Source organism: Erythranthe guttata, chromosome 13, assembly GCF_056151865.1.
Source record: "Erythranthe guttata isolate IM_541 chromosome 13, IM_541, whole genome shotgun sequence".
Taxonomy (NCBI): Eukaryota; Viridiplantae; Streptophyta; class Magnoliopsida; order Lamiales; family Phrymaceae; genus Erythranthe; species Erythranthe guttata.
The window spans coordinates 9,712,869-9,729,304 of NC_142545.1; the positions used below are offsets into that span (position 1 = coordinate 9,712,869).

The 16,436-nt window shown below is 37.5% G+C and overlaps 1 long non-coding RNA gene across 1 annotated transcript; it reads left to right on the forward strand.

Annotated features, from left to right (window-relative positions):
• The first annotated feature begins 4,427 nt into the window (after positions 1 to 4,427).
• On the forward strand, positions 4,428 to 7,455 carry LOC105959890 (uncharacterized). Its single transcript, XR_016029367.1, has 3 exons — positions 4,428 to 4,617; positions 4,702 to 4,760; positions 7,253 to 7,455. It is a non-coding gene; the product is annotated as an uncharacterized LOC105959890 (long non-coding RNA).
• The last annotated feature ends 8,981 nt before the right edge of the window (positions 7,456 to 16,436 follow it).

The window sequence follows — 16,436 nt, forward strand, 5'->3', positions numbered from 1 at the left end:
ATTGGACCGGGAGATCGGAACGACACAGTTTTGGCATTAACTGGGCCAAAAGAAAATGGAAAAGAAATTGGCAAAAAAAAAAAGGGCAGATCCCCATAATTAACGAGGCATCAAATAAAATAAATCGATGCCGGAATGAACAGACGCGCCGACAGGAAGTCAACAGCGGTGACAAGAATTGAAAGCGGCAGCAAACAAAATAATTATAGAACATATAATAACTGTGAGAAAAGGGCGGTGCACCCAAAGATTATGACTCTACAACTCCTGAGTTATCCAATTCGGATGTCATTGGAAAGGGACAAATCAGCAATTGGATGAAAAAGAGGTGGGAAGTGACGTTGGCGGCAGGGGCGGTGGGCATCGAACAGAGCGGCGGCGATGGCGGGCATGGAAGCGACGGAGGTCAGCAACTGTTGGTGGAGGTCAACAATTGTTGGCCATGTGTGAGGCAGCGAAACGACGTTGTTTAGGAACAAGCAGATTAAATGAAAAGGAAAAATCAAGCAGGCGTGTCGCGGTCGTGCTGCTTCAAAATTAAATGGCAAAAGAAAAGAATGGGAGATGCTGATTGGACCGGGAGATTGGAGCGACACAGTTTTGGCATTAACTGGGCCAAAAGAAAATGGGCCCAAAAAAAAAAGGGCAGATCCCCAATATTAACGAGGCAGCAAATAAAATAAATCGATGTCGGAATGAACAGACGCGCCGACGAAAAGTCAACAGCGGCGACAAGAATTGAAAGCGACATCAAACAAAATAATTACAGAACATATAATAACTGTGAGATAAGGACGGTGCACCCAAAGATTATGACTCTTCAATTCCTGATTTATCCAATTCGGATGTGATTGGAAAGGGACAAATCAACAATTGGATGAAAAAGAGGTAGGAAGTGACGTTGGCGGCAGAGGCGGTGGGCATCGAACAGAGCGGCGGCGGTGGCGGGCATGGAAGCGGCGGAGGTCAGCAACTGTTGGTGGAGGTCAACAATTGTTGGCCATGTGTGAGGCAGCGAAACGACCTTGTTTAGGAACAAACAGATTAAATGAAAAGGAAAAATCAAGCAGGCGTGTCGCGGTCGAGCTGCTTCAAAATTAAATGGCAAAAGAAAAGAATGGGAGATGCTGATTGGACCGGGAGATTGGAGCGACACAGTTTTGGCATTAACTGGGCCAAAAGAAAATGGGCCCAAAAAGAAAAGGGCAGATCCCCAATATTAACGAGGCAGCAAATAAAATAAATCGATGTCGGAATGAACAGACGCGCCGACGGAAAGTCAACAGCGGCGACAAGAATTGAAAGTGACATCAAACAAAATAATTACAGAACATATAATAACTGTGAGATAAGGACGGTGCACCCAAAGATTATGACTCTTCAATTCCTGATTTATCCAATTCGGATGTGATTGGAAAGGGACAAATCAACAATTGTATGAAAAAGAGGTAGGAAGTGACGTTGGCGGCAGGGGCGGTGGGCATCGAACAGAGCGGCGGCGGGGGCGGGCATGGAAGCGGCGGAGGTCAGCAACTGTTGGTGGAGGTCAACAATTGTTGGCCATGTGTGAGGCAGCGAAACGACGTCGTTTAGGAACAAGCAGATTAAATGAAAAGAAAAAATCAAGCAGGCGTGTCGCGGTCGAGCTGCTTCAAAATTAAATGGAAAAGAAAAGAATGGGAGATGATGATTGGACCGGGAGATTGGAACGACACAGTTTTGGCATTAATTGGGCCAAAAGAAAATGGAAAAGAAATGGGCCCAAAAAAAAGGGCAGATCCCCATATATATATATACTTAATATATATATATATACACACACACACACACACTAGCAAGCAACATGTGCATTGTTATTAATGGGATCGGCAAGGTGGTCGGCAAGGTTCTCCAATGGTCCCTTTCCGGTGACAATAGCACATCTGCCGTTCTTTAGCTCCTTTACCTTGAGCTGATTAGCCAAGACTTTCGGTTCATCAGCAATTAAAATTATATGAGAACTAATTTAAAATTTGAAACTACTTTAGGTATCTAATGCTTAACTTAAAATAAAATAATTTATTTTAAATTAAAATTTTACATATATATGCTTATAATTAATATATCGTTGGAAAGCTCTTCAAATGTAGTTTTGTAGGAATTAAATTACATCAGAAATTTCAATAAGCGGAAAAAAATACAATAAGAAGAAAATAAACTCTCACCTTAGTATAAATATAGCACATGAAAAGACATTTGATATTTAAACTACATAATTAAGCTATATATATGTTAATTTATTATTTTCATTTTTGTTATTACACAATTTGTTGGAAATTTTATTCTTAAAATATTATTTTTTGAATGAAAACTAAAAAAAGTTTATTTGGCACCTATTTGATCAAATAGGTGTGACAATATCAAGAGGTATGGGCCACACCTTTTCATTTGTTTAATTTTCTGAGGGTTGTGTCTATTAATCACAAACATTGGAAACTTATAAATAAAAAACTCCACATGTTTGATTTCATAACATAGAAAATTAATTCAATCCATAATTTTGTTCAATGGAATTCTTCTTTCTTTAGCCCGAAATATTCTTCGTAGAATGTTTTCTTCCGTATTCGCTTCATGAGTTTGAGATACAAAGTAATGTTCTTTGTACTCGTTTTTTTTGAGTGCTCATATTCCGAGTTTAGCCGATGTATCTTGGGAAACGATTGTCAAATAAATGTAAGCATCGTAGCGGGGCAATATCGTCTTAAGGAAAGAGTTTTCCCGCCTCGGCTAATCTTTTCGTATTTTCACTAACTAATTTGTTCGACCATTTTAAAAGATATTAATCTACAATGTGAATAGATAAGATCATATTTTGAGTTTTAAATAAAATAGTTGTAAACAACAATGGATGTTTTCTTGAAAGAAAATTCGAGCAGTTTACTTGAGAGCTCGTTTTGTAGAATTAAATCGTTGGATTTGGCTGAATTTTGAACGGCATGTTTAGGACATACAATCCTAAATTATGAACGATTAAGTTTAGAATTGGCATATTCTAACTTTAATATTGAATAGTGGAGATCAATCCTCGTATAGAGAGATTAATATTCTCTTGTTTAATGACAAGATTTAAGTATCTTGACGAGTTTTCTCTTTTCGAAGAAACGGAGGAAATCTTATTATCTTATTTGTTGACAAGATTTAAGTATCTTGAGCAGTTTCCTCTTTTTGTGCTTTCTTGAGAGAAAGAAATACAATACTTTGTAATTAAATTATATTGGTGATCCAAAATATTTCTCTAACTAAAGAAGAAATATATTTTGTTACATTGTGTATCCTTATCAATAAAATAAAAATAAGGATTTCGAAGCATTTAAATGCTATGTGAAAGAAAGTTGGAAGATTCCAACTGATACGCGTAAAACCTACGTATAAAAACCGCAAGTGTACAGTATCGCGTTTTGTAGAATAGTGAATTCCAAATATCGATCCACATGGAATTATGTTCCTAAATCTACAAAGTACCGTAATTATACTATCCTAAACTTTATCTAGACGAACGAAAGAATGGGGGATGAAATGAAGCTAAAAGGAAACAATACTAAAAACAACGGTCCGCCAGTAAAAGCGAGAAATTCCGACGTGTGATGGCTTCTAGGGTAAAATCCACCAGTGTACTATCGACAAAGATCTACAGATCCGAACCTATCGTCAATTCTATGTTCGCTAACCCAGACACTAAAATACCCTAACCCCCGTCTCCAGTGTAGTTAGAGTCTACCCACAGGTCCGTCGCTCCGTTCAGAACCTGATATTAAGAGAGCATTTAGGTCAAGTCCTTAAGGGCTACCCGAGGTGCATCACGTCTCCGTTTCCACAACCCGAGCTATGTTTTCCTAAAATCAAACGAGAAATCCTCTCTCGAGTTCATTCCCATTTACAATCAATTCAACTGTTGGCCAAACAATCGAAAGCATTTTGTAACATCCCGCGTTTCCGATACCCGATTTCCGTATTTTCCCTCTCGTCTCCTTTGCATGAATATGTGTTGTATGTGCGAATTTTATTAGTTGCTTTTCAATTTTCTTTATTTGCTATTTATGTGAAATTATGTGATTTACGTGGATTTAGTTTTAGTAACATAAGAATTTATTTTCTCACACTAGAAAGTTTATATGCTTAATTGATAGTAATTTCCTCTTTTTAAATTGGCTGGGATTGTATGTGTTGCATGCATACACTTATTCCATGTGCATTTCCACTTGGCTTTTCATTTAGCATTATTTTTAAGATATCTTAAATGAAATTGCCTAGAAGTCCCTCTAGATTATTTCAAGTTTCTCCTAATTGCAAAAAAGACCCCTCTCCATACTTACTCATTAAGAATACAAGCCTCTCCAATTCTATAAATACCACCCTCTCCTCTTCATTTCCACAAACCAAAAAATCAGCCAAGTCCCCTTTTCCTTCCCCCTCCCCATCGATCAAAATAGCTCCAAGTAGAATAAGAAATCTCTTCTTCTAATTCAAGCCTTCCCCATTAAATCTCTTCCTTCTTCTTCATCTTCTTCTCGTTTTTTTCATTAATTCCTAGCTAGTATAGTTCTTCATCTCCAAAAGGAGATTCTTCAACCAAGAAGGGTAAGCAAATATTTGTTCTTTCTTTCTTTCTTCAATTTTCGAAAATCCCCTAAGAGCTTTCTCTAATTTTTGAATTTCTTGAAGGATTCTCTAGTGGGTTGCAAATATCCACAAAGTTCTTCAAATTTTGAAAAGATCCTAAGGTAAGAATCATGGAATTCTTGCTACATCAAGCTAACATCAATAGTATTTCCTTCTCTCCTCTTTTTGAAAAACTCCCCTTCTTGAGTGTTTGAAGAAATCGAAAGTTTTATGAAAGAAAGTGCTCATAGTATGCTATATTATATATTTAGCCACATGCATGTTAAGATCCATGCTTGAATCCTTGATCTTTGATGAGAAAAATGATGATGACGTTTTGATATGTTTAATTTCATGTTTAAAGCTTTGCATGTGAGAATCTAGCTCTTGATTCTTGATTCTTGAAAGAAAATAGAAGATTGGTGAGGAAACCGAAAATTTGATGATTATATGCTATGAAATTAATTATCTCGATGTTTATAATGATTGCATGTTAAGATTTACTAATTATGATTATATGTTTAAGGTTTTGATTTGAGGCACATAAGTTGATTGGGTCTAGAATCTTGAAATAGATGGTTATATGTAAAATTTTCAGATTCATAGGTACGGATTTTAACCCATGTTTCACCCACGAGTTTATTTATGAAAACTACGAAATTTTATATGAGGATAGATCTCTCTATTATGGTCATATTGATAGGTGGCTTGTAATTTTTGGAGTAGAAATGAATGAGTTATGAATTATTTACCGAAACTGTACAGAACTAGAGTTAGTTTAGAATTAGTAATTAAATCTAATGTTTTCCTCTTTAAAATTTAGTAAGTCCAATTGGATTAGAACGCCAACTTATAGAACTCATCTGTGATAATATTTGACAGTGATTGATACAGTAGATAATTTATAAGAAATATTTGAAGTCCCGTCCCCTGTTCTGAGTTTTAAACTGCACTACTGTACCATTTTACTTATTTATCCTAATTTCATAAATATTTTCTAAAACTGTTTTTCTGGGGTATGTAAGACTCCTAATAGTATATGTAGTTAAAATTTCAAAAGGTTTGGATGAATATGTAAAGCGCAATAAATTTTTAAAGTGACTCCCTCTGTTCAGATTTCAAAACTGTACCACCTTAGAAATTTATTTATATCTCTTACTCGGATAATGATTTTTCTAAACTGTTTCTCGGTGGTTTTAAAGACATATAAAGGAGTATTTAGTAAAACTTTCAAATTCTTTTGATTTGTGGTGCAAGAGAAATGAGTTTTCAAAGTTAGGATACCAAAGCTGTTTGATTTTCTTAAGATGACTATTTTTATCAAAGTATGATTTGTGATCATGGTTCTAATATACGAGGTAGGAAAGATAAGTTAGTGATGAAGGTGAAACCTCTAAGTTATGGTCTAATGATCTAAGTTTAGGTATTATGTTGCATGTTATAAGAGAGAATTAGAGTGTACTAGCCTAGAACGGAGTTATGAATCAAGTGCAAGATTTAGAAAAATGATTAATTGATTTATAATGATAAATTAGAATACTTGATTGTTTTCGTATATTATTTGTGATGTTATGTGACCCTTTTGAAATAAAGGTTTATGTATTAAGTGATTAGACTAAAGTAATGCCGTATATGATAATTTTCATAATTCATGATATGAGTGATATTGATATGCTATGAATGACTTGGTTATATGATTATGTGATTACAATATGGTTAAAGTTGAAGAATGCCCTTCTTGGTGCTACTATGTGATATTAAATATTTATGTGTGTTTATGGAATGAAATGTGAAGTAAAGGTGCTATGTTCTATATGGTTATGTGTTCAATGATTTGATTGAAAATGTGAAGTATAATTGTTGTGATACTTGTTACTTTTATGTTTGTTTATTTGATTAAACATAGATAGATCATGTAAGCTTCATGTCATTCATTAGTAAGTCTAAGATGCATACATCACGATTTTTCAAAGTTAAAAATGTTTGGAAATTGGTTGTGGATCTAGGTGAATAAGTATGGGATACGGGGGGCTGGTATTCCGTTAGTGGTTGATAGTTGGGGTCCACATAGGGGCCTGTCCACATAGGGACTGATTCACATAGGAATCGGGATTATAAACCACTAACTCGGCTATAGTAAAGTTATAGTCGTGACTATAGTAAAGTTATAGATCACAAGCTCCAAAATACACGGCTTATTGCCGAACTCCACGATTGTTTTTCCAAACGGGCCCAATGTTTTCTCATGAAAAGTCTTAAAAGTCTAAAGTCTCATTTTCATGCATATTGCATATTATAGTATAGAAAAGAAGGGTATTAAGTACCCGACTTTTGCATATTAAAGTAAAGAGAAAGAAGGGTGTTAAGTATCCGACTTTTGAAAGAAATGAAAGGATGTAAAGTATCCTTGAAAGATTTTAAGGAAAGGTAAAGGTAAGGTATAGCAAGTGCAAGTTTCGAATGATCGTAAATTTATTATGTGTTCGTGTATGCCTATATATATATGTGTGTATATATATAAATTATGTGTAAAGTCTTTTTCAAAACCTTGTTATTTCTTCCGGATTCTTACTGAGTCTTTTTAAAGGCTCATATAGATGTTATCTTGGTGTAGGTAGCTCATGATCCGAATCCGAGGAGCAAAGTTGAACCAAGTCCGGGGAAAGTCGAGGAATCGAGCCGTATGGAATATATGTGGATTTTAATAAACTTCCGTTTTGGTACTTGAATCTTCTTAGTGGATTGTAATCCGTAGTAATTGAATATGTTATCGGGAAACCATTTTTAACCCTTATGTATAATATAATGTTTTCCGATTATTCTTGTTCTTTTCTAATGTTGATTTCTTAAGAGCTCCACCACAATCCGAATTTATTATTTGAAGCAAGAAAATGTTTAAAGGAAAATGTGGCACCGAATAAAGAGAGAATGTTTTTGACTAAATATACGAAGGGTTCGACTTCAAAGGTTTTTTTTTGAAGAAAGATTTTTATTGAACAAAAATTGAAGCGAACCACTTCAAGTATTTTCAAAACTAGAGAAAACTTTACCCCCTTTCTCTAGAACTTTGTTTCGAAAAACAAAACCGTATTTTTAAAAGGTCTTCCGCTGCAACTTAATAGAAAAACCTTTATACCATTTTCCGGTATAGAGTATAAAGTAAACGGGGTGCTACACATTTGATACAGGAAAACATAAACAGAATCAAAGAACGACAAATAGATCACATATCTGGAAATCAAAATCAATATATACAAGGTTTTATTTCCCTAAAAGAAAATGCTCAGTTCATTACAAACGTAGCATCAAAATGAAGAACACGAGAAATCATAAACAAAAAGTAAAGAAAAGCTTATGAAAAACCCTCGTCGAAACCCTCGTCGAAGCTTCCCGCGAAGAACTAGCGAAAACCGAATAGAAAACCGAAGAAAAGGTCGAGAGATAAGTCTAGAGATTGAAAAAATGAAAAAAAGACCTTCTATTTATAGTAAGATATCAAAGAAAAATATCTTGTCTCGATTTCTGTGCCCATATCGCGATCTGGGCTTCTTGGATCGCGCTGGCAGCCTCGAAAACTACGCACCGCCTTGCCAGATCGCTATCCAGGAGGTGCGGATCGCGATCTGCCCCAATTTTTCGCTGCTACTGGAATCTGCCACCAGATCGCGATCCGGTGTTTCTGGATCGTGATCTGGCCTCTGCATTAACATAAAAAACTTTTTTGACCCTTTTTTAGCCCGAATTTGACAATTTTGCATTGCGAAAAAGTTGTAGATCTTGAAGTTATCTTCCTAAAGCCACTTGAATAAGCTCATTCGGAGGTCGTATGCAAAAGTTATGCTTGAAATACGAAACAGTGCCACAACCCGCGATAATGCACTTTTGCACGTGTTTGGTTTGATTTTCGGCTTCTCTTCCAAAATCGTTTCGAATCGGCAAAAATAGCTTCTCTTTACTTAAAATAGAAATAAAACAAGAAACGCATAATATATTCAAATAAAGCCGAAAACTCGGACGAACGAAGACCAAAACTCGAAGAATTGATAAGTGAAAATCATGCAAAATGAACACTTATCACCAACTTTGACAAATGAATTAAAAAATGAGTACTGAAGCTCTTGGAAAAAGTATATGGATATCATATTGATAAATTCTAGAATACATACTCTAGAATTTGTGGGGAAAATTAGATATCCCGAGTTAACCACATTATTAAATATTTGGAAATGTGGGGGTGTTAAGGCCGAGGTAAATGTACCTAAGATAAGAGGCCAAAAATAGTTAAGTGCATTTTCATTGAATATGCAAATAATGATTGTGCATAAGATAGTCATTCTTGATGCAAATTGATTATATTGGATTTTCTTGTCAAGAAAGGAAATACATAAATTCTAAATAAGAGAACTTATAAATGTGTAAGTGGTAAATTGTCAAAGTGATGAACAACGAAGCTAAAATATGTAGGAGTGTGATACGGACCAAATTGTCCTCACGGGGTTTCCTAACTCTTTATTGGGCCGTGGATTGGGTTTTCGCTTGTATTTGGCCCAAAGTCATATCTGGCCCAAGAGAACACTTATCACCAACTTTCACTTCTATGTTCTCTCTTACATATCACACTCGATTATCTCTGGATAAAAACTGACTTGATTGTCGGAGCTTCTACGCCGGGAAACCCCTCCCGGCGTTGCAGGTATCCCTCCGGCGGAATCCCCGACAAGCTATCATCCAAAATATCTTCACGTCATCATCTCAACTATTTTGGAGCAAATATAATCAAGTGGCGCCGTCTGTGGGAAGGATCTCGAGCTAAGACGTGAGATGATTTGATTTTTGGGATCTTCTCCATGAAGTTGGAGATAATGAGCTGCAAGATCGAAGAAGAACGGTTCACTGTATTTCTTGGGGAGTTTTTTAAGGGGAAACCAAGAAAGGGGCTCAAATGTGGTGCTTGGAATCTAGATCAGATGAATCGATGAAGTACAAAGAGAAGAATTTGGAAATAAATCTTGCCCTAATGGCTGAACTCGACAAAAATCTAAAGAGAAAAAGAAATCAGAGTAGATTCACGAGGTAAACAACATGTAACGAGTCCAAATTTTGAGTCAAGAGCTTGACGAATCAGGTTGGGAAAAGAAAGGAGGCCAAGAAGTTTTCAGAGGGACATTTGTTGAAGCTTGTCAAACACCGAGCAAGTTAGCTTCAACTTTAAGCTTGGCAAAACAGTGGAGAACGAAAGTTATAAGGTAAAGTGGTTGTGAATCATGCCAAAGCCAACATCACACGAGTCTCGAGATCGTATCTACCCTTCAAAATGGTTATTTTGGAAGCTTGATTTTCTCTATACGATTTGGCTAAGCCCGATGCTCTATTCTGATTTCTAGAAGCTGACTTCCTTGGAACCTGGATTCAACCCCGTCTCAGTGCTCGTCGATCCATGTCCGCCGAGCTAAGTCTTGCCGATCCCGTCGACCAAGCAAAGTTTCACCTACCCATGTCTCGCTGACCCATGTCCGCCGAGCCAAGTATCGTCGACCTCGTCTGGATCGAATCTCGAAAAATCACCACATGTGGAAAGATTGAGATCGAGAATAATCGGGAAGAGAAGGGGAAAATTTCGAAGTACCCCTATCCCCTCGTATGATTTTGCCTAAATCTATAGACCCACCCGCAAGTTGTTCGATATAAGGCCCCAAAGAGGACACTCTGGGCTGAACACTTCGCCAATCGGATTGCAGTTGCACCAGAGATTTTATGACTTGGTCAACTTCCAAGGCTGGAATCGAGCTCCATGTTTGTCTTGAAGTTGTTGGAAAGAGGAACTCGTGATTTTTTATGTCTATTGAAAACGCGCATCTGTATCTGAACTACGGCTAAAGCTTTAGCATGACGGTTCTCTTTGAAAGCAACAAATTGTGTAGAAATTAATATCAGGGTGGTTCTCTTCGCCCGGGTTCACTATTCTGGCACTTGTGTTATGGATTGGAACCTCCAAAATCTTGATATTTTTGAAAAAAAAATAAAAAAATAGGGAGAACGAACAAAAAGGGAGTATGCCGACCCATGTCGCATTTGTAGCAGGATTATGAGCACTTCGAGTTATTAGTTTTGTTGACAATGAATGTTCAGTTTTATGAAGCAATCTTAAACGATTGTCGAAGAATGCTGGATACCGACAATTTTTGGTTGGGTAGACCGAAGTGAAAGATGGAAGTCCTGATGGTGCACATAAAGTGTTTGATCGAAGGTCCAGGAGAACAGTAGGCTTTTGCTGGCACATTTTATGAAAGCATAGCCGCGACTTCGTTTTATAAATCATATCTTGGCCAGACCGTACGCAACAGGTGACCCTGCAGGATAGAATCAAGCCGAAGTTTGCTGAAAGGAGTGAGATAAAAACAGAGCTCATCGACCAATTGATGGATATTTTGGGTTTATAAGACTATGGCAGTCGAGCTGTACTTTGAGAAGCTGGGACGAGCTATTACCGAGTATAATCTCTTACTGAGAGATGGGAATAATGACACATTAGCATTTGACAACACAACTATCGAGGAGGTATGATATTAAACATCAAATTGGGTGGCAAGAGGAAATCGAAATGATTCTTGATCAAGACTTCTTCCCAATTATCGAGACAGTGAGGCAATCTGACCTCCGAGAAAGATGTTTGGGCAGAGGTCGTTCTGGCCCATGAAAAATCATTACAAGTGGGAAGCATTACAATAATACTTGTGGAAATATGAGATAAGCTTATATTGGAGCTCGATCTTGCATGAGTTCGATGCGGTTCAATACGAGACGAGACGGGACGACTCAATCACGGCATAAAAACACTACACAATTGGATCTATGATTTGGTTTTCATAGGATGGTGTTCAACAGTTTCTGAAAAGAGGTGTGGAATAATAATTTTTCCGGGGGTCTTGTGCCGGTTGTTAGTTCGGAGCTAATAAGCACAAAATTGTCAATTGAAATTGACTCGCACGGTGTTCCAAAGGAAAATTCCGTTGCACACTGAAAAGTCACCCATCGAAGATATAACTCGGAGGAGTGGTAGAGTATCAATATATGCCCAGAAAAAATGCAAGTTACATCTCCTCCAGACTCGAGAGCAACTTCAACCCATATTTGTCAACGCGAAATCTACAATGGGATTGATAGAAAGTAAGAAGAATTGAAGAGTTTCTTTACCACGAGATGAATATTTCGAAGTCGCGAGCTCAATGATGGGACAAACCTCTCCAAGAGCTCGGTACAAATCATTCACAAGCCCCTTTTTTGATTTGGTTAATGTCTCAATCAACTTGAGGACTATCTGTATATAAGCTGACCATGACTCACGAAAGATTCGCTGGTCTTGGAGCTCGCAAATTATTTCCCTTGAGTTTCTAGAAGAGCAAATCTATTTATAATAGCCCCAATTGAGCCAGGTCGACTGGACTATTCTCAACGTGATTTTCCCGAAATTGGATTTCTTTAGCTCGAATATTTTCAAAAATCACCTCTTGCTGCTCAAGTTTCCTGAAGTTTAGATTTATTTCTAAAACAATGATTCGTGGGGCTCATGTTTATTGCTTGGAGCACCAATATATTACTTACAAATGTATTGTCGAGGAACCCACATTTACAGAGACAGTCTTCTTGAGCAACTTATGGTTGTTAAAAATTCTCCGAGATTTGAATTTTTCAGAGTTCGCCCTTCTTGAAGCTCAAATTTGCCTCGTACATCTCAAACTCCGGGAAATATTTCTTAAAGCTCTTAAAAGGCCAGAGTTATATCTCGGACACAAAAGCGAGTAATTAAAGATCTCGTTTGCCGCTGAGCTCGTGTCTTATCTCGAAGTGGAATTCTTTAAGGCTTGTAGTTCTCTTCTACCTTGCACTGGTCATATGAACCTCGCTCGCCATCTCGAGCATAAAGTTACGAAGGAAGAAACCTCTCCTAATCACCTCCCGAGTTGGGTATGAATCCTTGTGTTTATCATTTCGGAATTGGTAAATGGTTTCCAAGACGGATTAGCTGAGTGCCACTACACACCGTAATGAGATAATTACAACATAAGGAGTTGTCTTGCGCATTCTTTGCATCAAACTCGAGCTAGGATATGGTCATTGCGAGTTAAAACAAGAAGCTCGATCCCTCGAGCTCGTCTTCATCGGGATTTTTTGGAGGCTCGTATTACAGGTTGCATTCCTCTTGCACAACTCAGATATCATCCTGAGGAGCTCGACACTTAGCAAATTTATGAAATCAACATGAGACCTATCAGACTTCTACGAGTTGAAAAAGAGCAAATTTTGAAGCTCACAATCACAACTCATGCCTCAGATTTATCTATGGTAATCGGAATTTTCGTCAGTCATATTTACTTCAAGAAACTTGAACCCGTCTCGTGAAGCGGGACCTCGAGAACTCAGCGATCTTGCATGAGCTCGATGCGATCAAAACAAAACAAAGAAACATAACCACAACAACATACACTAAAAAGAGACGATTATCCAAACCCTTTTGGATATATGATGGTGTTCAGTACCGAGAATCTTGTGCCACTGGTTAGCTCAGCGTTGACAAGCATGAGATTGTCGGTCAACATTTCTTCACATGGTGTTCGAAAGGAAAATGTCTTGTGCACTAAACATTCACCCATCGGAGATATAACTTGGGGGAGTGGTACATGAATTGAACAAAAACTAAAGTATCGACATATGTCTTTATGTCCAGAATAATAGAAGTTACATCTCCTCTGGAGCCAAAAGCAATATTAGCCCGCATTTGTCGACATGATCTACATCGGGATTACAAAAAAAAAAAAAAAAAAAAAAGATAGACGAACACTTTGAGCTTGCGAGCTCAATGATGGGACATAATTCTCCAAGAGCCCGCTGCATGTTATTTACAAGCCCTTTCGGTTGGGCCAGACGTCTCAATCAACTGAGGGGTTCTGAATGCCCACCATTTATAAGCTCAATCTTCTGAGATCTCGATCTTGAATGAGTTCGAATATTTCTCGTGAACGATTTGGGCTCTCTATGAAGCTCGACAATACTCAGATTTATAAGTTGCGAGATGATGGTTTTCACAAAACCCGAAACTAATTCCTTGAGAGGGAGTTTTTCAAGATCACATTATTCTCTCGGAAACGAATTCTTGAAGTCCGTATTGATCGGTTGGGGCTTGGCCAGCTGACTCCGAGCCAGATTTCGCCGACCCAGTGCCCGTCGAGCCGAATATGTCGGACCTATCACTTATGCAAATTTGGTTCTCTACTCAGCACCACCTCCGTGGATGCATATTGAGTCAGAACCCGTCTGAGGGATGTATTCGGACAACCTGGTTTTCTTTTCTCGATCGGTGGCGGGATGCTTAAACTCGCCTCTCTAAACCTGACCATCTAAGGTCACCGATCAGCATGGGTACTCGGGCGCCACAGGCCTAGACCTTACCCCTTAGCTTGGTATTGCTTAACAGATATCCATGCCTTATTAATTCAAGGGCTCAAATTTTCTCTCATATACCCCAGAAGATCCCTCGAGGCACAAAGTTTATTCCCATGATTTAGCGGGGCTGGGCTTTCTTGAAGTTCGGAGTTCTCGGAATGAACCTGACGCTTGGTGAAACCTTGAAGCTCGCACTCACAACTCACACCTCAAATTCATTTATGGTAATTGGACTTTTTGTCGCTCACATTTATTACGAGAGGAGATTATGTGAGAAGAGAAAATACAAGCCATATCTTTATGGCGATGTGAGGTTTCCACCTCAGCAAGAGATCACTACGAGTCAAGGCGGTCAAGTGTTAACACCACCAGGTTTATCGGAGCTCATATTTCTATCTTAAAATGGGGCTCTCTCCTAGCTCGCATTCTCTACCTAAAGCTCGGAGTTGTCCCCTCGGCGAGATTGCTGAAAACTTACTTTATCCCGGGAGCTTGCGTTCACATTGCTCGCACTTCTATGCCAATTCTCCCACAACTCCGAGCCAGATTTCGCCGGCTTGAATGTAGCCATCTTGGTGCTCTCTAACCGAATCTCGCCGACCCAATGCCCGTCGAGGCCAGAGTTATTCTCGTACATAAAAGCAAGTTATAAAAGCGAGTACTTAACGATCTTGTTTGCTGCTGAGCTCGTTTTCTTATCTCGAAGCGGGATTTTTCGAGACTTGTAGTCCTCTCCTATCTCGCATTGGTCCTATGAAGCTCGCAGCGCCACCTCAAACGTGAATCTATGAAAGCTCGAACCTCTCCTAATATCCTTGCGAGGTAAATTCTCTATTTAATAATGTGCCATTCCTCCATGGCAATAACTCTTTGCATGCTGAAAAACATTTCGAAGAATGCATGTTACTCAACAAGTGCTGAACTATTGCTCGAGTAAGGTCTGTATATAGATTATTTTTCATTGAACTATCCTATCACCTGGATAAGTCATGTGTAGGGTGGATGGCATGAAACATGAAATTATCCATCACCTGGATAGAATATATTAATACAATAATAACTAATGTATCGGTGGAAAAATGAAGCGTTAAATCGCGCAAAATGAGTCGTTAAATCGAGCAAATGAGTCGTTTAATCGAGCAAAAATGAGGCGTTAAATCGCGCAAAAAAGAGACGTTAAATCGCACAAAATGAGTCCTTTAATCGAGAACACGTCATCATCTCAACTATTTTGGAGCAAATCAGAGTGGTAAATCATCAAAGTGATAAACAACCAAGATACAACAAGATGCCAAAGAAAATCAATACGTTTGATTTTGATTGAATATATAACTTATGAGTTATAGAATGGGAAAATGACAACTAATGAAATGTTGTCTACATTAGATGAATGTACGTGGAAGTTAGTTTGTCTTCTTCCAAGTAGTAAACCATTAAAGTTTAGATGGACTATTCAAAAGAAGAATTAAAAGGGTGGTCCTATAACCCTAAATTAGATAGCTATGAAAAAATCTTGATTATTTATAACAAGATATTGAAACTCGTTAAGTTATTCTAAAGCAATATTGGATAAAATTGTGGTATCAAATAATTCTCGTAATAACGAGTGTGACCAGTGTGTTTATTTTAAAAACACATGGAAGTATATGTCTATAGACGACATTATAATCATGAGATAGTTAGTGATCATGATATTATTTTGAACGTTGAGAAAATAATGGAAAAAAATAAAAATTAAATGTTTGATGTCAAAGACGAGGGTCTAGACGATGTAATCTTATAGATTAAACTCACTAAGATAAAGATAGTCTTATTGAAAGTCTCATGTTAGACACTACTAGAAAATGATCTAGTTGTCTAAAGACCAAGTCTTTACTTTGCCAAAAATAATGATAAACAATGGTTCAATTACAAATATTTTTGGACAGTTTGGCAGTATAATGGATTGCAAATTTGTAGATATGTAATCACAAAAATAAATAATCATTCAATGATAGTATAAGGGTTCTTAGGTAATCTAAGTAGGGATTTTTTTGCATAAGTCTCTGACGAACCATCTTTATTATTCTAGGTTCAGGGGCTATATCTCTTTCGTTAATAAGCCCATCCCTTTCATATGTATTATAAATAAATGAAAAAATAATGTATATGATAAAATTAACCCCACCCTTTTACGCCCAATTCTTTATTGTAACCCTAATTTAGAGGGTGTTTGGCTACGATTATTTTAAACAGCTGGTAAGCTGTTACGTCAGATATGATGTTTTAAGAGCTGATAAGATGTTAAATCTTATTTTTAGGGTTAATTTTTAGTGTGATTGGATAATGAACTTATTTCCTATTTTTACTCTTTATAA